The 20,685-nt window shown below is 44.3% G+C and overlaps 1 protein-coding gene across 3 annotated transcripts in view; it reads left to right on the top strand.

Moving 5' to 3' along the window:
- The window catches only part of NT5C1A (5'-nucleotidase, cytosolic IA), an 87,209-nt gene that overhangs the window by 48,981 nt on the left and 17,543 nt on the right, over positions 1 to 20,685 (top strand). The window lies entirely within an intron of this gene.

The following is a 20,685-nucleotide window of genomic DNA, read 5'->3' as shown; positions in this document are numbered from 1 at the left end:
GTGCCTTGGCTTCTACCTCAGGAGAGTTCATGATAGAGCTAACTTTGCAGCTGCTATGGGGCTCTTGAGCGGGGGAGAAAGGTGAGCCCTCAGAATCAAATCCTCTGGTGGGCACAATGTTTTTCAATCTGAAACAGCTTCTCAGTGGGAGTTGTATTTCACCACAGCCATATTCTTTAGCTCGGTGAAAGGACTGGCATAGAGGGAAACCGTATCTACCCCGGCTGTCATTTCTCCGTCACCAGGTTCAGCCCATTGTCACACAAGACCATGCCTGGCTGTATGTTCAGCGGTGAGAGCCACAGATCAGGCTGCTGTGTTACAGCTTTCAACAACTCTGCAGCGCTCGGCGGTTTGTCAATTAAGCATGTTATCTTCAGCACAGTCTGTTGCCGCTTGGCCAAGGCTGTGCTGCAGTGCTGTCAGCTTGTGACTGATGAGGTCATTTCGGAGATGGAGGAGGAGGTGCATGAGCTGAACAATGTGATTACATTGAAGTTAAATTGGTGACGCTGTTTTTTATACTAAAGAAAGATCCTGTTGTTTTGTTTTTTTTACGTTATTTTTTAAGAAAAATGCATTCACCGGAAAATATCATTTTAACATTTTACAACCTTATCTGGCAATGTGGTGTGTGACACATCATCAGACACATCCTGTTTTATTTATGATGGAGGGACTCTGAAAGTCATAGAGCCTATTTTTATAGGGACATCAGACGGCCCTTACTATTCTTAGAAGGCCAGCAGTCCGGCCCTAGCTACTGTTAGAGAGCCATCAGCCGGCTATGCTTTGTTGTTCCCATTATTAACAAGTGGGTCTCCTATACTGTTATGGCGTATCCAGTGACTGCAAAGGCTGTCAAAAATTCGGGAAAAACCCCACTAAGAATTTAAAGACACAGAGCAGGGACACAGTAACAAGGTATGACATGTTCCCATTAGAAAGGAGAGGGTCTGCTATACAGTTATAGGGTATGCCGTGAGTCCAATGGCTGACCAATTTTAGGAAAAACCCCACTAAGAATTTAAAGACACACAGAGCAGGGCCACAGTAACAAGGTACGACATGTTCCCATTAGAAAGGAGAGGGTCTGCTATACAGTTATAGGGTGTGCAGTGAGTACAGCGGCTGACCAATTTTAGGAAAAACCCCACTAAGAATTTAAAGACACACAGAGCAGGGCCACAGTAACAAGGTACGACATGTTCCCATTAGAAAGGAGAGGGTCTGCTATACAGTTATAGGGTATGCAGTGAATCCAACGGCTGACCAATTTTAGGAAAAACCCCACTAAGAATTTAAAGACACATAGAGTAGGGCCACAGTAACGACAAATTCCCATTAGAAAGGAGAGAGTCTGCTATACAGTTATAGGGTATGCTGTGAGTCCAAAGGCTGACCAATTTTAGGAAAAACCCACTAAGAATTTAAAGACACACAGAGCAGGGCCACAGTAACAAGATATGACATGTTCCCATTAGAAAGGAGAGGGTCTGCTATACAGTTATAGGGTATGCAGTGAGTCCAACGGCTGACCAATTTTAGGAAAAACCCCACTAAGAATTTAAAGACACACAGAGCAGGGCCACAGTAACAAGGTACGACATGTTCCCATTAGAAAGGAGAGGGTCTGCTATACAGTTATAGGGTATGCAGTGAGTCCAATGGCTGACCAATTTTAGGAAAAACCCCACTAAGAATTTAAAGACACACAGAGCAGGGCCACAGTAACAAGTACGACATGTTCCCATTAGAAAGGAGAGGGTCTGCTATACAGTTATAGGGTATGCAGTGAGTCCAACGGCTGACCAATTTTAGGAAAAACCCCACTAAGAATTTAAAGACACACAGAGCAGGGCCACAGTAACAAGGTACGACATGTTCCCATTAGAAAGGAGGGGGTCTGCTATACAGTTATAGGGTATGCTGTGAGTCCAACAGCTGACCAATTTTAGGAAAAACCCCACTAAGAATTTAAAGACACACAGAGCAGGGCCACAGTAACAAGTACGACATGTTTGGAAGTGCATTGAGCTGTTGGGTGCATTGCTGCAGAAGGGAAAAAAAATCTCTTTAAATCTTCTTCCTTAGCGAGTGTGAACGAGCTGAGTGTGAACGGAGCGTAAGTGCAAATGAAAGTAAGTGTGTGACTTGTTTTTCAGTGAAGAGGTATTTGGGAATCCTGCAGAAAATACCTGTGTGAATTGCGGTGAGTTGCTGAATTGTGACCTGCTGAGTGCTTTTCTACCTGTTAGGTTTTAAAAAGCCCAATAAAACTAATTTTCTCACTACAGTTTTACACTTTCTTAGTTTACTACCTGTGTATTTAAGGGTTAACTACATTGCACTAAAATCCTGAGGTGTAGCTATACTCACAAGGGGTTAATTAAGGGGGAGGGGTCATAATTAAGGGTTTATAAGGGGCAGCTGGTTGGGGCATCCAGACCTTTGGAAGTGCATTGAGCTGTAGGGTGCATTCCTGCAAAAGGGAAAAACAAAAAAAACCTCTTTAAATCTTCTTCCTTAGCGAGTGTGACCGGAGCGTAAGTGCAAACGAAAGTAAGTGTGTGACTTGTTTTTCAGTGACTTTGGATTCAGGGAGTTTGGAAGGGAGGAATTTGGACTGAATTGCTGTCTGTATTTTATTAATTCTTTACATTTCTTTTTACTTAACATTTCGGTCTAGTGCAATCCCCATTAGAAAATGAGCTCCATTATTGGCAATGCTATCCAGTGTACATCTTGCCACATGTATGCAATCCTTGAACAGACGGTTGGGGTTGCATACTGCTGCGCGAGATGTGTGCACGTTGTGCACTTGGAAGCCCAGGTACTGGATCTAAATGAGCAGCTGGCAACACTGAGATCCATAGACAATATGGAAAGGAGTCTGCTGCTCACTGAGCAGCTGCTCACTGGGGTAGATGTGGGGGAGGGTGGTAGTAGGGAGCTGCAGGACAGTGAGGCAGCTAGCTGGGTGACAGTTAGAAGGGTGGGTAGAGGGAAGAGAGCCAGGGAGGCTAGTCCTGATCTGGCACACCCCAATAAGTTTGCAAAGTTGGCAGATGAGGGAGGTGACGGTACAGGGGTAGCACTGCTGCAGCAAGTCATGTCCCCTGAAAGCCGGAGGAGTGTCAGCTCCAGTAAGGAGGGAAACAGGAGAGCAGGGAAGGCCAGGCCGGTGCTGGTAGTGGGGGACTCAATTATTAGGGGAACAGATAGGGCAATCTGTCACAAAGACAGGGATCGTCGAACAGTGTGCTGCCTACCTGGCGCTCGAGTCCGGCACATCGCTGATCGGGTTGACAGATTATTGGGAGGGGCTGGTGAGGACCCAGCGGTCATGGTGCACATTGGCACAAATGACAAAGTTAGAGGTAGGTGGAAGGTCCTTAAAGATGATTTCAGGGAATTAGGCTGCAAGCTGAAAGCAAGGACCTCCAAGGTGGTATTCTCTGAAATACTACCGGTACCACGTGCCACGACAGAGAGGCAACGGGAGATTAGGGAGATAAATAAGTGGCTCAAGAACTGGTGTAGGAAGGAGGGATTTGGGTTCCTGGAGAACTGGGCCGACTTCTCAGTTGGCTACAGACTCTACGCTAGGGACCGGCTGCACCTTAATGGGGAGGGTGCAGCTGTGCTGGGGGAGAAAATGGCTAGAAGGTTGGAGGAGTGTAACATCCCTGGTGGCATGCTTGCATGGTGCACCACCTCCCACCATGCAAGACCGCAATCTTACCTGTCAGTCCATGCTGCACTCTTTGCTCCAGTACCTGCTGTGTCCATGTCTCTTGTCTGATTGCTTAGGGCGTTGGCGCGGCTTTCTGCTTGTTTCTTATAGCTACTGTGTGCACAGTCCTAATGCGTCCCCAGCCTATTGCTGTGAGTCACTGGATACTTAAACCCCCTCCACCCAGTAGGAGGTGCCTGAGCAACACTTTCACTCAGTTTGTCTTTTGCAACTGAGTTGCCAGGTCCTGTCCTGACTCTAGTCTGTTCTGCCACCCTGGGGGCTGAGTACCCATGGCCGCTACCTATACCTGTGACTTCTAGTCAGTTTTTGCCACCCTGGAGGCTGAGTTCCCAGGCTCGTTCCTGTATCTTGTTCCTGGTTCAGGCCCTGTCTGAACAGTGTTCTAGTCCGTTACTTGTTTGTCTCTATGTCTGTATCTTCCCTTTTTCCTGCAGTATCTGAACCAGCACCTAACTCCAACTCGTTGTCTCTGTACTTCTGTTTGTGAGTTTTGTGTCCACTCGCTACTTCATTGCAAGTACCTTGTGTGTGTCTGGTTCTGCTCATTCTGTTTCCCTGCCTCTGTATCTAACTCCTGTGTTCCAGCTATCTTCTTGTGTTCTCAGTCTGTTCCATGTGAACAGAGCCCTGTCCTGTCTACCGCATCTGCGGGTTTTGCTTAGCTCTGCTTGCTCACCGCACCTGCGGTTTTGCTCTGCTTTGCTTGTTCACCGCATCTGTGGGTTTTGCTCTGCTTTGCTAGTTCACCGCATCTGCGGTTTTGCTCTGCTTTGCTTGTTCACCGCATCTGTGGTTTTGCTCTGCTTTGCTTGTTCATCGCATCTGCGGGTTTTGCTCCGCTTTGCTTGTTCACCGCATCTGCGGTTTTGCTCTGCTTAGCTTGTTCACCGCATCTGCGTTTTTTGCTCTGCTTTGCTCGTTCACCGCATCTGCGAGTTTTGCTCTGCTTTGCTTGTTCACCGCATCTGCAGGTTTTGCTCCGCTTTGCTTGTTCACCGCATCTGCGGTTTTGCTCTGCTTTGCTTGTTCACCGCATCTGCGGGTTTTGCTCTGCTTTGCTTGTTCACCGCATCTGCGGGTTTTGCTCTGCTTTGCTTGTTCACCGCATCTGCGGGTTTTGCTCTGCTTTGCTTGTTCACCGCATCTGCGGGTTTTGCTCCACTCTGCTTGTCTACCGCACCTGTGGCTCTGTTCCTGTATCCCAGTCTGTACTGGTCCCTATCCTGCCTACGTTCCTACTTGCCAGTACCCGCCTGTCTGCATGCCAGCCGTGCCTCCCTGTGTCCACCTGTCTGCATGCCAGCCGTGCCTGTCAGTGCCCACCTGTCTGCATACCAGCCGTGCTTGTCAATATCCACCTGTCTGCATACCAGCCGTGCCTGCCAGTTCCCACCAGGCAATATGCCAGTTTAACCTGCCTATTCCTGCATTCCCCGGTGTGGGTCAACAGCTGTGACCGGGGTCTGACCTGGAGTAGCACCCGATCCCTCTGCTCGGTTCCTCCCTGGTTCACGGAGTTGACTGAGCCGCCGTGCGACCTTGGTCGGATCGGGTTGATACTTAGTTACGCCCCTCCAGGCACTCCTCGGTTCATGGTACTGTGGGATCACTAATCACGCTCACGCCAGTCAGTCCGGGCGCGAGGGTAACAAGGAGTGTTTAAACTAGGGATTGGGGGGGAGGGTATTCATTTTATAGGTGGGGAAGATAGTGCAGATAGTGACCTGGGCACAAATAAAGAAATTGGGGGTGGGGTTAGAACAGTCAATAAAGTAAGAAGGAATAGAGGTACAGAGAGATACATGAAATGCAAGTACACTAATGCCAGAAGCCTCACCAACAAAATTGGGGAATTAGAATTAATTTTGTTTGAAAATAATTATGACATGGTGGGGATATCTGAGACGTGGCTGAACGAGAGCCATGACTGGGCAGTTAGTTTACAGGGCTATAGTCTGTTCAGAAATGACCGTACAAACAAGTGAGGGGGGAGGTGTGTGTGTGCGGGAGGATATATGTGAATCTAATGGAAATGTAGAGTCCCTGTGGGTGGAGATAAGGGGAGGGGGAAAAAATAATAAATTATTGATAGGGGTTTGTTATAAGTCTCCAAAAATAATGGAAGCAGCGGAGAATATCCTCGTAAAGAAAATAGATGAAGCAGCGACTCAAGGAGAAGTCATTATTATGGGGGACTTCAACTACCCTGAAATACATTGGGGGACAGAAACCGTTGTTCAAGCAAAGGTAATACGTTTTTGACAACTATGAGAGACAATTACCTTTCACAACTGGTTCAGGATCCAACAAGAAGGGGGGCACTGCTATACCTAATATTAACGAATAGGCCAGACCGCATATCAAATATACGAGTTGGGGGTCAATTGGGTAATAGTGATCACAAAATAATACGTTTTCATGTAACCTTTAATAAGATGTGTAGTAGAGGGGTTACAAGGACACTAAACTTCAGGAAGGCAAATTTCCAACGGTTGAGAGATGATCTTAGTGCAATAAACTGGGACAATATCCTGAGACATAAAGCTACACAAAGCAAATGGGAGACATTTATTAGCATCCTGAATAGGAGCTGTGCGCAATATATACCCTATGGGAATAAACAAGCTAGAAATAGTAGGAAACCACTATGGCTAAATAGAGCTGTAAGGGGCGCAATAAGTGACAAAAAGAAAGCATTTAGAGAACTAAAGCAAGTAGGTAGTGATGAGGCATTAAATAAATATAGAAAATTAAATAAATTCTGTAAAAACCAAATCAAGGCAGCAAAGATTGAGGCAGAGAGAATCATTGCCAAAGAAAGTAAAAATAACCCCAAAATATTCTTTAACTACATAAATAGTAAAAAAACTAAAAAATGATATTGCTGGCCCCCTTAAAAATAGTCTGGGTGAAATGGTGGATGAGGATGAGGAAAAAGCCAATATGCTAAATGATTTTTTTCAACCGTATTTACACAAGAAAATCGCATGACAGAAAACATGATTAGTGATAACAAAAATTCTCCATTAAATGTCACTTGCTTAACCCAGCAGGAAGTACAGCGGCATCTAAAAATCACTAAAATTGACAAATCCCCGGGCCCGGATGGGATACACCCGCGAGTACTGCAGGAATTAAGTAACGTCATAGATAGACAATTATTTTTAATCTTTAAAGATTCCATAATAACAGGGTCTGTACCACAGGACTGGCGTATTGCAAATGTGGTGCCAATATTCAAAAAGGGGACAAAAACTGAACTTGGAAATTATAGACCAGTAAGCTTAACCTCTACTGTGGGTAAAATCCTGGAGGGTTTCCTAAGAGATGCTATACTAGAGTATCTGAAGAAGAATAACCTCATGATCCAATATCAACATGGGTTTACGAGGGACCGTTCCTGTCAAACTAATCTGATCAGTTTTTATGAGGAGGCAAGTTCTGGACTGGACCAAGGAAATGCAGTGGATGTTGTGTATATGGACTTTTCAAAAGCTTTTGATACGGTTCCACACAAAAGGTTGATACATAAAATGAGAACAATAGGGATAGGGGAAAATATATGTATGTGGGTTAAGAATTGGCTCAGTGATAGGAAACAAAGGGTGGTTATTAATGGAAAACACTCAGACTGGGTCTCAGTTAACAGTGGGGTACCACAGGGGTCAGTATTGGGCCCCCTTCTTTTTAACTTATTTATTAATGACCTTGTAGGGGGCATACAGAGTAATATTTCAATATTTGCAGATGACACTAAACTCTGCCGGGTAATCAATACAGAGGAGGACAATTTTATATTACAGGAGGATCTATGTAAACTAGAAGCTTGGGCTGATAAATGGGAAATGAGCTTTAATGGGGATAAATGTAAGGTAATGCAATTGGGCAGAGGAAATAAAATGTATAATTATATGCTTAATTGTAAAACACTGGGCAAAACTGTAACTGAAAAAGACCTGGGTGTATTGGTGGACGACAAGCTCACGTTTAGTGGCCAGTGTCAGGCAGCTGCTGTAAAGGCAAATAAAGTAATGGGATGCACTAAAAGAGGCATAGATGCTCATGATGAGAACATAATTTTACCTCTATACAAGTCACTAGTGCGACCACACTTAGAATACTGTGTACAGTTCTGGTCTCCGGTGTATAAGCAAGACATAGCTGAACTAGAGCAGGTGCAGAGAAGAGCGACCAAGGTTATTAGAGGACTGGGGGGTCTGCAATACCAAGACAGGTTATTACACTTGGGGTTATTTACTGTGGAAAAACGAAGGCTTAGGGGTGATCTTATTCCTATGTTCAAGTATATGAGGGGACAGTACAAAGACCTTTCTACTGATCTTTTTACTCTGAGGCCAGAGACGGGGACAAGGGGGCATCTTCTACGTCTGGAGGAAAGAAGGTTTAATCATAATCACAGACGGGGATTCTTTACTGTAAGAGCAGTGAGACTATGGAACTCTCTGCCGCATGATGTTGTAATGAGTGATTCACTATTAAAATTTAAGAAGGGCATGGATGCCTTTCTTGAAAAGTATAATATTACAGGTTATATATACTAGATTCCTTGATAGGGCGTTGATCCAGGGAACTAGTCTGATTGTCGTATGGAGTCAGGAAGGAATTTTTTTCCCCAATGTGGAGCTTAGTGTTTGCCACATGTTTTTTTTTTTTGCCTTCCTCTGGATCAACATGTTAGGCTATGGTTTGAACTAGATGGACTTAGTCTTCCTTCAACCTTAAAAACTATGTTACTAAGTTACTATATTCCCATTAGAAAGGAGAGAGTCTGCTATACAGCTATAGGGTATGCAGTGACTCCAACGGCTGACCAATTTTAGGAAAAACCCCACTAAGAATTTAAAGACACATAGAGCAGGGCCACAGTAACGACAAATTCCCATTAGAAAGAAAAGAGTCTCCCATAGTGTTGGCCTATGCAGTGAATGCAAGAGCTGCCAAAAATTTGGAGGCACTTCAATGACCCTAGGAAGAGTCGTGGAGGAGGGCCTCATAAAAAAATGTTCCCATTAGAAAGGAGCGGGCCTCCTATACTTGTAATGCCCATGCTCTAAGTTTATGGGCTGACAAACATTTACCCCTAGGGGGTATACATAAACATACTGTATAAAAAAATTTTTTTACGGGCATCATAAACACCCTTTAAAAAAATTATGTGGGTGTTGCATCACGGACCACGGTTACCCTGGTGATATGGTGGTGGAGGATGAGGAGAAGGAGGAGGACAAGAGCAAATAGCCAATATCAGGAAGCATATACCCATGGGAATACACCTCCCAAGAAAAGACACTGGATTTGAGTTTATGTTACACTGCTATCATTCGGTGGTGTTGAAGAAGTCTGGCCCAATCCAGCCCTTATTCATTTTATAAGAGTCAGCCTGTCAGCATTTTTAGTTGACAGGCAGATGCGCTTATCAGTTATAATTCCACCAGCAGCACTAAAAACCCGCTCTGATAAAACGCTGGCGGCAGGGTAGTCCAGGACCTCCAAGGTATAGAGAGCCAGTTCATTCCACGTATCCAGCTTGGATATCCAATAATTATAAGGCACAGCGGAATCACGGAGGACGTTGGTATGGTCGGCAAGGCACTCCCTCAGCATCTTCCCAAACTTTGCACTCCTTGTGAGAGTACCCCGCGCCTCAGGGCCTGTGCGATGGGAGGGTCTGAGAAAACTCTCCCAGAACTTTGACAGTGTTCCCCTGCCTCTGCTGGATTGAAGTTGTACTCCTTGGTTGTCCAACGAAGTGTGCCCTCTGCTGCCAGCATTTTCAGATGGGAATTTTTTTAATAGTTCCGCAACAAGGGCCTTCTGGTACTGCCCCATTTTTGTACACCTGTCCGCCTCAGGAATAAGAGATATAAAGTTCTCCTTGTAGCGTTGGTCTAGAAGTGTCACCAACCAGTAATGACTGTCACCCAAATTTTTGAGAACGCGAGGGTCATGGGAAAGGCAGCGTAACATAAACTCAGCCATGCGTGCCAGACTACTAACAGGCAAGACTTCCATGTCTTCACCAAGAGGATGACTGACCATGCTCTCCTCTTCCTCCTCTCTGTCCTCTGGCCATCCACGCTGAACAGACGGTAAGACAACGGTATGACAACTGTGCAAGTAGTACCGTCTATAGTGCATGAAACTAGCTCCTGTCCTTCCTCCTCCTGTCCTTCCTCCTCCTCCTCTTCCTCATTGTTACCCAATCCACGTTGGGATGAGATGGGGCTTGGCTGTGTGTAATCACCCTGTATGGTTCCTTGCTCCATCTCATCGTGCTCCACCTGCAATGCATCCTCTTTGATTGTGAGCAGAGAGCGTTTCAGAAGACAGAGAAGCGGGATGGTGACGCTAATTATGGCGTCATCGCCGCTCACCATCTTGGTGGAGTCCTCAAAGTTTTGGAGGATGGTACATGTCTGACATCCATGTCCACTCCTGAGGTCTTATGTGTGGAGTCTGAACAGAATACCAACGGCCTTGTTGATGCTGGTACTCAACAACTGCCCTCTTCTGCTCACAAATCCTTCCCAACATCTGCAGTGTAGAGTTCCAACGCGTGGGGACATCACACACCAGTCTGTGAGCCGGAAGCTGCAAACGCTGCTGAAACACTGCAAGGGCGGCGGAAGCTGTAGCTGACTTTCTAAATTGGGCACACAGGCGGCGTACTTTAACAAGCAGATCCGGCAGCTCCGGGTAGGATTTGAGAAACCGCTGAACCACGAGGTTAAGCACATGGGCCAGGCATGGTACGTGTGTGAGCTTGCCTCGCCTCAGAGCCGCCACCAGGTTCCGGCTATTGTCACACACGACCATGCCTGGCTGTGAGCCACATATCTGCCTGCTCTTTCAGAGCTGTCCACAACTCTTCAGCATTGTGCGGTTTTTCACCTAAGCATATTAGCTTCAGCACAGCCAGTTGCCGCTTGGCTGAGGCAGTGCTGCAGTGCTTCCAGCTTGTGACTGATGTGGTCATTTTGGAGATGGAGGCTGAAGAGGAGGAGGAGGATGAGGTGCAGGAACTGTAGATGGTGGGGGCTACCCTGATTGACCTAGGGCCCGCAATCCTTGGCGTCGGGAGGACGTGTTCCGTCCCAAGGTCTGACTGGGTCCCGGCTTCCACTATGTTAACCCAGTGTGCCGTCAGTGGGATGTACCGTCCCTGCCCACAAGCACTTGTCCACGTGTCCGTGGTTAGGTGGACTTTACCGGTAACTGCATTGTTGAGAGCACGGCTAATGTTGTGGGACACGTGCTTGTGTAATGCGGGGACGGCACAACGGGAGAAATAGTGGCGGCTGGGGACCGAGTACCGAGGGATGGCCGCCGCCATCAGGTTGCGGAATGCTTCCATCTCCACGAGCCTAAAAGGCAACATTTTGAGCGCAAGCAGTCATGAAATGTGAGAATTTAGTAGTGTGGCCTGTGGAGCGTTGGCTTCATATTTGCGCTTGCGTTCCAAGGACTGGGGTATGGACAACTGAACGCTGTGCTGGGACAAGGACATGGACATGCTTCCCGATGCTGCTACTTGAGAGTGTGCAACGACAGGTGCAGGGCAGGAGGCATCTTCGCATGCACCATGGACAGGGGTTTGGCTTGCATGCACAACAGCGGAAGAAGCAATGGTGCCACCCGCAGACACTGTTCCTGGACTCTGGGGTCTGGTCCACAAAGTCGGGTGCTTTGCTGCCATGTGCCTGATCATGCTGGTGGTGGTCAGGCTGGTCGTTTTGCCACCCCTTCTGATGCTGGCCTGGCAAGTGGTGCAAATGGCCTTTTTGGCGTTATCGGCAGAGTCTTTAAAAAACAACCAGACTCGGGAAGACCTAACAGTTGTACTGGCAACTTTCTTTGTGTTGGTGTTACGGGGAACGGTTGCCTGCCTTGTGTCTGCGGCCACCACACTGCTTCTTCCTGCCTGTTGGGGTGCTCTGCCTCCCTCCCCCTGTGTGCTGCTGTCCTCGCTCTGCATGTCCTCCTGCCAGGTTGGGTCAGTTACTATATCATCCACCACCTCGTCTTCCACTTCCGCACCCTGGTCCTCCTCCTGACTTCCTGGCAATTGTGTCTCATCATCGTCCACCTCTTGTGACACTTTCCCACCGTCGCCTTCGTGTGACTGTGGCTGCTCAAATATTTGGGCATCACTACACGCAATCTCCTCTTGCCCCGCTTCAAGTGGACCGGGCGAGAGGCCCGAATCTATAAATGGAAAAGTGAACAGCTCTTCAGAGTGTCCAAGTGTGGGATCAGTTGTCTCTGGGTACTCGGCAGGGTGAGGAATATGCGGTCCAGACTCACGGCTACTGAGACTTGACTGTGTGGAAGACAGGGTGGTGGTGGTGGTGGCTAAGTGACTGGAAGCATTATCCGCTAGCCAACCAACAACCTTTTGACACTGCTTTGGGTTCAATAGTGGTGTGCTGAGGTCCCCTAGAAATTAGGACAGGAAGGTGAGGCGAGAAGATGTGGGTGTTTGTTGTGGCACAATTTCGGCTTGCCCACGGCCTTGCTCTTGGCCTCTGCATGCACCATTACCATCACGTTCAGTTCCCCGTCTCTTGCCACGTGCCTTGCCAATTTTAAATGGAGGACAGTATCTTCCACGCTCACTACAAATGACTGAGTTTGGAGCGAACTTATATGTGATCCGTGTGATGGAGAAAACAGAATTTTAAATACCTGGCCTGTAGGTAAGTAGTTTGAACAGCAAATTGCTGTGAATTGCTTCAATGACACACTAAAGGAAATTTTTAATGGAGGCCAGAAATGGCAGTATTTTCTCACAACGTATATGTGATCCGTTTGACGGAGAAAACACAGTTTTAAATAGCTGGATTTCTAGCGCTCTAATATGGAAAGGACCTGGCTGTATTCTGCAGTGCCAACAAGCAAATGGCGCAGAAAAAACGGTGTTCTCTGGATTGCTTTTTAAGCAAATAATGAGGATTAAGATCCAAAGAAAAGTATTCCTGGCCCCTGAGACCTGGGCCTTTGTATAGAAATATCTAACAGCAGCAGAAGGCAGAATTGGAATGGAGCCTCTTGTGCTATATGCACTGCAGTCTGCTATATACACTGCCTGCCTGTACACCCTGCCTGCCTGATATCTCTGCAGATGGATTAGTCCTCAGAAGGACTGTTTGTTAAGATGGATATGTGTAATGTACGTTTTTTCTCCCTACACTACCTAATACAGAATCAAATCTCTCCCTGACGCAGCAGCAGCTCTCCCTACACTGTCTGATCCGGAGTGACTGTGACGAGCATGGAGGCGCCAGGTCTGATATAGACCTGATGACGCTGTGCTGCCAGTCAATCACTGTAATGTCCACAACCAACATGGCTACGGCATTACAGTGCATGGCAGGCAATCCCTGCATGTTCATTGGCTCTCTAAAGAGCGCCAAACATGCAGGGAGGGGACCCGAGTTCCCGCCCAAGCAACCCGGAAATACTCGGCGAGCGCTGAGCATCTCGAGCAGTGAGATGCTCAGGCGAGCACCGAGCAGTAGCGAGCATGCTCGCTCATCACTAATTATTATCCACAATAAGTATTCTTTAGCAGTAATGTGTTACTCTTAGAACTTTATCTGGATTGATGTAATTGGTTCTTATAATTAAGATGAAATTCTTTGGCCTAATTCATAATATAACTTGCAAGACATTATCAATATTATCATATCTTATACATGTAAAGAGGTATTCCCATTTCATACATTTATGGCATGTTCAATAAATGTGTCAAAACCGTTTAGTAGATGGGGGTCCCACCAATTGAACCTGCATCTATTTCAAGAAATGGGCCCTGGTGTGCATTGCTGTCAGTGCTGAGGTGGTCGGAATACCCTTTCATTGTATGGGAATTTCAATCAACTGCACTGAAAGCAGCACTTGACGAGGCCACATGGATACAGGAACCATTGGTGGGATCCACATCCACAATATATTTAAGGTATAAATGTTCTAGATAGGAATATCCCTTTGATACCATTTTATACTGCTCACTGTTATTACACTTATTATGTTAAATAGGCGATTACAGGATCAAAATAACCACAGCTACACAGTATTTGGTCACACAAGTGTGTTGTGCAATTTGTCTGTTACTTCCAGTCTTGTGACTATTTAAGAACTGTGATTTGGCTGTAAAAAAAGGGAAAATAGAGATAGGAAGCATTACATCTAAATCTATGGATCAAAATCACAAGTGATTTACAATCTGTGTCCAAAAATTCAAGCGTTTATGATATTATGTGACAGTCGCAATGTCACAGGTCACAATACAACCCCTGAGGAAGCCGGTTAGGCAGGCAAAACCTGTGGAGAGTGTTCCCTACACGTGGTCTTTCGTGCTAGCAACATAGACCTTACTTTTATCTCTCCATGTTTCCCCTTTTCTTTTTTTTGGTGCCTACTTTATTTATCTTAATTGTTTTATTTTGTACTATATATTTAATTTTTTTTTTACTGAGAAAGTACTATTCATTATTGCATCTGCGCTTTATTTTTGTCTATTTTTTTGTGTTTTTTGCCTGTTTTTCATTTGCACCTAATTCTTCTTTTAATTTGTACCTTTTTTCAAGTCTCTTTTATGTGTTTGCCTATGTTTTTTTTTTTTTTTTTTTATATATATATATCCGTCATTGTTGGTAGTGTATGGGGATTAAAGGGGTTGTCCGGACCAAAATGATAAGTCTGCAGTCACTCTATGTGATTGCAGACTTATGAATCCCCCCAGCGTATTCACTGTGCGCTTCGGGGATTAACTGGTACGTATGCGTTATACATACTCCTGGCCAGAGCCCGACTCGTTGGCGCAGCGATGCTCCATACACTTGTACTGAGCGAGGCCACACCCACTAGTCGAGTTCTAGCTGCGACTATGCATGACGCATACGTACCTGTGGGTCGGCTCAGAAACCGGTGAATCTCCGCAGTGCACAGTGCTTGCGCTGGGGGGATTCATAAGTCTCAAGAAAAACCAGAAAAATATTCACCAAACTAAATTGGTAATAGGGTATATATATTTACCAGAGAACCATAGACAGAAAAAATACCCAATAAAAATTAACTTTTAATAATTATCCTTAAAAGTGTACTCTATAGTACAAGTGAGAAAAAACTACACATATATCTCAAAAACAGGATACCATGTAAGGAGAATATAATATGAAATTAGCAATTAATTCAGACAAACTTACCCTGGATAGCACCTAATAAGATTGCTCTCCCTACCTAACAGCGGAGTGTTTTTCACCCTAAGGTTCAGATGGTGTCCCCGCTCCTCGGAGGCTGTCCCTCTCCTTTCCCTAGGTATCCCTACACAGTCAAAAGATGCCACACACATACATATAAATGGACCAATTGTAGACTATTCATGTCATAATTGACATGCTCAATATAAAAAATTACAACAATACCATATCAGTGGGGAGTGGGCAAAAATAGATATAGTTGCACAAATAGAAGGTTTTTGATTTACAGTAGCCCACTAATATAAATAGATAGACATGTGTACCAGTCAGAGCAAGTCCGAAAAAAATATTAAGAATATTTTCATCCCCAGTCAAACTAGGATTCAAGCAATGCCATAAATGATATCAATTAGTTGGCCTTTAGTACAATGACTAAATGTAGTCAATCCACAATACAAAATTTCCCAAAGCTATAATAGCAATATTCCAGACATCAATATTATAAGATTCCTCAGACTGGTGTAAAGTCATCCGCAAATAAGGTTATAATTAATCCCTTTGTCCCAACCCACTGGAATAGGTAAAAATGTGTACTAGTCAGACCAAATAAGAAATAGTAATACACTTATCTTAATCTCTAGTCCATCTGAGATTCACACAGTGCCTTGAGTGGTGTCCATTAGATGTCCTTTTTTATATACATAACTGAATATAGTCAATCCACAATTCAGAACTCCCCAAAATAGTAACAGCACTCCAGGCATCAATTTTCAAGGTCCCTCAGACTGGTGTAAAATCATCAGCAGTAAAGTTATTCCTTAGGATTAGTCCCTTCGTCCCTACGCGTTTGGACTCCGGTATACAAGGAGCTATTATGCGGGCATCTATTATGGCTCATCTCCTCTAATATTTCTTGTCCCCTGATGAGCCCCACATTGAGGAGGGGGTGAAACGCGTAGGGACGAAGGGACTAATCCTAAGGAATATAGAAAACATAAACGATTCACTAGAGATTTGACTGATTTTAGGGAAAAACGAGCATATCCTGCCCTAAATAGTAAGGGTGGCCCAACGACGGACATCTCCTCCTCTGATCTGGAGTCCTCTGATACTGAACGTACTTCGAAGGTAACCCCTAGACTGTCTAGTAGATCTAGGGGGCAAGGAAGGAGAGGGTTTGGTAGAAGATGGCAAAATCGAGGTTATTCAGGCCAGGGTCCATCTTTCTCCACATCACTATCTATGGGATTATCCTCTACTTCAACTCCCTCTTTTTTAGAGAACAGGGAAGCACGCTACCATTTGCGGGAAAGAATGGTGAATTACAATCGTTAGCCAATAAGATAATACCACATCGATTACATGCAGGTAATGATAGGAATGTGATAAATTTGTCCTCACACACTCTTACAGAGACTGAACGAAGGGTCTTAGGGACAGGACTGTCCTTTGTACCAATGACTTGCTTTGACCCTTTTTCGTGGGTTAAAGATATTCACCTATTCTTGAGGAAGTTGAGATGGAGAAAGTTTTTTGCACTCAATGACAAAAATAAATGTTTACAATTGGGCATCTCAATGGAGGATCTCCAGGATGTTCATCTCTTAGCTGAACTTGAAAACGAGGGCACTCGTGGATTGGGAGAGGGCCCTTTCTCGGATTTAAAACCTAAAAGTAGTAAAATGCCACCTGTAGGAGATATTGGTAGTATAGATATTTTTTCGTCGTTAGTCACGGAGGAAATCAGGAGAATAAATCCAAGGGCACAGAGGGTGAACCCCAATTTTACATTTGATGAACGGAGAGCATTACAGGATTTGAGTGGTGACACTTCCCTTATCATAAAACCCTCCGATAAGGGAGGGAACATAGTGCTTCTAGATTGTGATCAATATGTTTCTATGTGTATGAATATTCTTTCAGATACCATGACATATCAGGTATTACAGGGTGATCCTACATCTGCTTTTATGAGGACCTTATCTGACATTCTGCAACAAGCTAGACAAAATAATCTGATTTCATTGAGTGAACTGAATTTTCTGCTTCCAAAATTTCCTGTGATTGCAACTTTTTATGCCCTTCCTAAGGTTCATAAGGGCTATCCACCATTGAAAGGGAGGCCAATAGTTTCAGGTGTGGATGCATTGAGTCAAAACTCAAGCATCTATCTTGATCAGATGCTTAGATCTTTTGTTACAGCTCTCCCATCCTATCTGAGAGACACAACAGATTTATTAACAAAATTGGATGACATTACAGTTGATCCTGGTACTATTTTGGTTTCCATAGACGTGGAGGCATTGTATTCTATTATCCACCATATGGCTGGTCTGATGGCAGTGGAGTCCTTTTTGAAAACAAGGGGAAACCGCTTGATCCCACACAACGAATTCATTCTTCGGTTGCTTGATTATGTTCTTACGCATAATTTTTTTCTTTTTCATGGGAGATTCTACCACCAGCTTAGGGGCACAGCGATGGGGAACCCCTGTGCCCCCACTTATGCTAATTTGCTCCTTGGCTGGTGGGAGGACAACATAGTCTTTGGGGACGAGGATGTCGTCGGGGGCCCCCACATTCAATTTTGGGGCCGATACATTGACGACATCCTCGTCCTCTGGACTGGAGATGAGGAGTCCTTCATTGGGTTCATACAGCGCCTCAATGAAAATGATTTGGGCCTTAAATTTACTTATGAGATAGGAGGTAAAAAGATTGCCTTTTTGGATGTTATAATATCAATTGATGAATCTGGCTCATTGAGATCATCTATCTTTAGAAAACCATCAGCAGCAAATAGCCTATTAAAATGGGATAGTTATCATCCGGTTCCTTTGAAACAAGGGATCCCTAAAGGCCAGTTCTTAAGATTAAGGAGAAATTGCTCCTCTACCTCTGACTATTTTCATAAGGCTAGGGACCTTAAGGACCGTTTTTCTGATCGGGACTATCCAACAAGGGTGATCAATAGAGCATTTAATCATGCCTTTAAACAGGATAGATCTAAATTACTGGTGTCTCACTCCAGGCCCGAACAGACCTCCCTTACTAGGCTAATTGGAACATATGATGATCAACATCCTAGGATTATGACAATCCTGAGAAAATATTGGGGTATCTTGAGGACAGATCCGGATGTTTCCAAATGACTATCCCTCTGTCACCTTTAGGAGAGGCAGATCTGTCAAAGATCACCTAGTACATAGTCACTTTGTGCCCCCCAAGAAGGAGGGGACCTGGTTGGATAGGAGGTCTACTGGTACTTTTAGATGTGGACAGTGCACTTATTGTCGTTATGTCTCCATCTCAGATACATTTGTGAGCTCTGTAACTGGACGCACCTATAGGAACAAACATTTTGCTAATTGTAAAACAATAGGTGTCGTCTATGTATGTACTTGCCCAAAAGACTATGTGGGAAAAACCAGAAGACAATTTAAAGTACGTATTGGTGAACACTTAGGTGACATCCGAAACAAGCGAGATACTCCTCTAGCGAAACACGTCAATACACACCATGGAGGTGATTTAAATTCTATTACATTTCGTTCTATTGAAGTGGTGAGTCCCTCAGTGCGACAGGGAAACTGGGATAAAAGAATTCTGCAGCGGGAGTCCAGATGGATTTTCTGGCTCGAATCTCTGAATCCCGGGGGTATTAATGAACAGTTAAGCTTTTCTAGCTTTGTATAGCCTTACTGTTGTTTCAATTAGCCTTACGGATAAAAATCCTGATCAGCCTTTTTTATATATCTACAGATAGTCCCGGTGTGTGTATTCACCATACTGGTGGACTGTAATACTGGCTTAGTTACTCACACATAAGTGGATAATATGCTACCTATTCCCCCCCCTTTTCTTTGGGGATGGATGCACATCTTTTTAATTATGGTGGAATATTCAGCTCATCTTGTGATTTTCCGGGTCTATTGTTTTGTGGTAGTGATTGTCTCTTGCATGTTCCCGTTGAACTGAGAGTAGCGGTATCCTCCATGCAGATAGTGAAACGCAGTCTGCGTTCCACCTGGTGGTTCCAGGAAGTGACGTAAAAAGCGGGAGGATACGTACTTTGCTTACGCATTCTTCGTACGATCCCTTAGCTAATACCCTGGGCTACGCAATCGGAAATGACGTATTACGTTGGGACCGGAAGTGATGTTAAACACGGTGGTACGCTAGTTTCTTAAAGCTTGCGTCTCGTAGTCAGGGTAACGCTGGGATTGATCACAGGTGAAATTAATCTCGTGGCACATGGCATTCCACAGATATATAGGGATGAATCCCACCATTGAACATGCGGTTGGACTCCGGTATACAAGGAGCTATTATGCGGGCATCTATTATGGCTCATCTCCTCTAATATTTCTTGTCCCCTGATGAGCCCCACATTGAGGAGGGGGTGAAACGCGTAGGGACGAAGGGACTAATCCTAAGGAATAACTTTACTGCTGATGATTTTACACCAGTCTGAGGGACCTTGAAAATTGATGCCTGGAGTGCTGTTACTATTTTGGGGAGTTCTGAATTGTGGATTGACTATATTCAGTTATGTATATAAAAAAGGACATCTAATGGACACCACTCAAGGCACTGTGTGAATCTCAGATGGACTAGAGATTAAGATAAGTGTATTACTATTTCTTATTTGGTCTGACTAGTACACATTTTTACCTATTCCAGTGGGTTGGGACAAAGGGATTAATTATAACCTTATTTGCGGATGACTTTACACCAGTCTGAGGAATCTTATAATATTGATGTCTGGAATATTGCTATTATAGCTTTGGGAAATTTTGTATTGTGGATTGACTACATTTAGTCATTGTACTAAAGGCCAACTAATTGATATCATTTATGGCATTGCTTGAATCCTAGTTTGACTGGGGATGAAAATATTCTTAATATTTTTTTCGGACTTGCTCTGACTGGTACACATGTCTATCTATTTATATTAGTGGGCTACTGTAAATCAAAAACCTTCTATTTGTGCAACTATATCTATTTTTGCCCACTCCCCACTGATATGGTATTGTTGTAATTTTTTATATTGAGCATGTCAATTATGACATGAATAGTCTACAATTGGTCCATTTATATGTATGTGTGTGGCATCTTTTGACTGTGTAGGGATACCTAGGGAAAGGAGAGGGACAGCCTCTGAGGAGCGGGGACACCATCTGAACCTTAGGGTGAAAAACACTCCGCTGTTAGGTAGGGAGAGCAATCTTATTAGGTGCTATCCAGGGTAAGTTTGTCTGAATTAATTGCCAATTTCATATTATATTCTCCTTACATGGTATCCTGTTTTTGAGATATATGTGTAGTTTTTTCTCACTTGTACTATAGAGTACACTTTTAAGGATAATTATTAAAAGTTAATTTTTATTGGGTATTTTTTCTGTCTATGGTTCTCTGGGATTCATAAGTCTGCAGACTTATCGTTTTGGACCGGACAACCCCTTTAAAGATGTTTTCAGCTGATTCATCAATTGCAACTTCTTCAAAAGTCACTTTTTTTCCAGTGTAATTTTATCTATGTCTGGAATCTTATTTGCAAATTTTGCATAATTTTAGCGGAACATGCGACTTTTTGCGTTTAAAAGCCGCAAAACAGGGTAAAGAAAACAATAAAGAGCAGTTTTGATTTTACGCAAAATCTATGAATTACATGCTTCGTTTTGAAGAATTTGGTGCAAAAAC

This window comes from Phyllobates terribilis, unplaced genomic scaffold, assembly GCF_046119375.1.
Source record: "Phyllobates terribilis strain yellow unplaced genomic scaffold, ASM4611937v1 Scaffold_2__4_contigs__length_985480577, whole genome shotgun sequence".
Classification (NCBI taxonomy): domain Eukaryota; kingdom Metazoa; phylum Chordata; class Amphibia; order Anura; family Dendrobatidae; genus Phyllobates; species Phyllobates terribilis.
The sequence above is the reverse complement of the archived record's forward strand: the minus strand, read 5'-3'. Positions and strand labels throughout refer to the sequence as shown.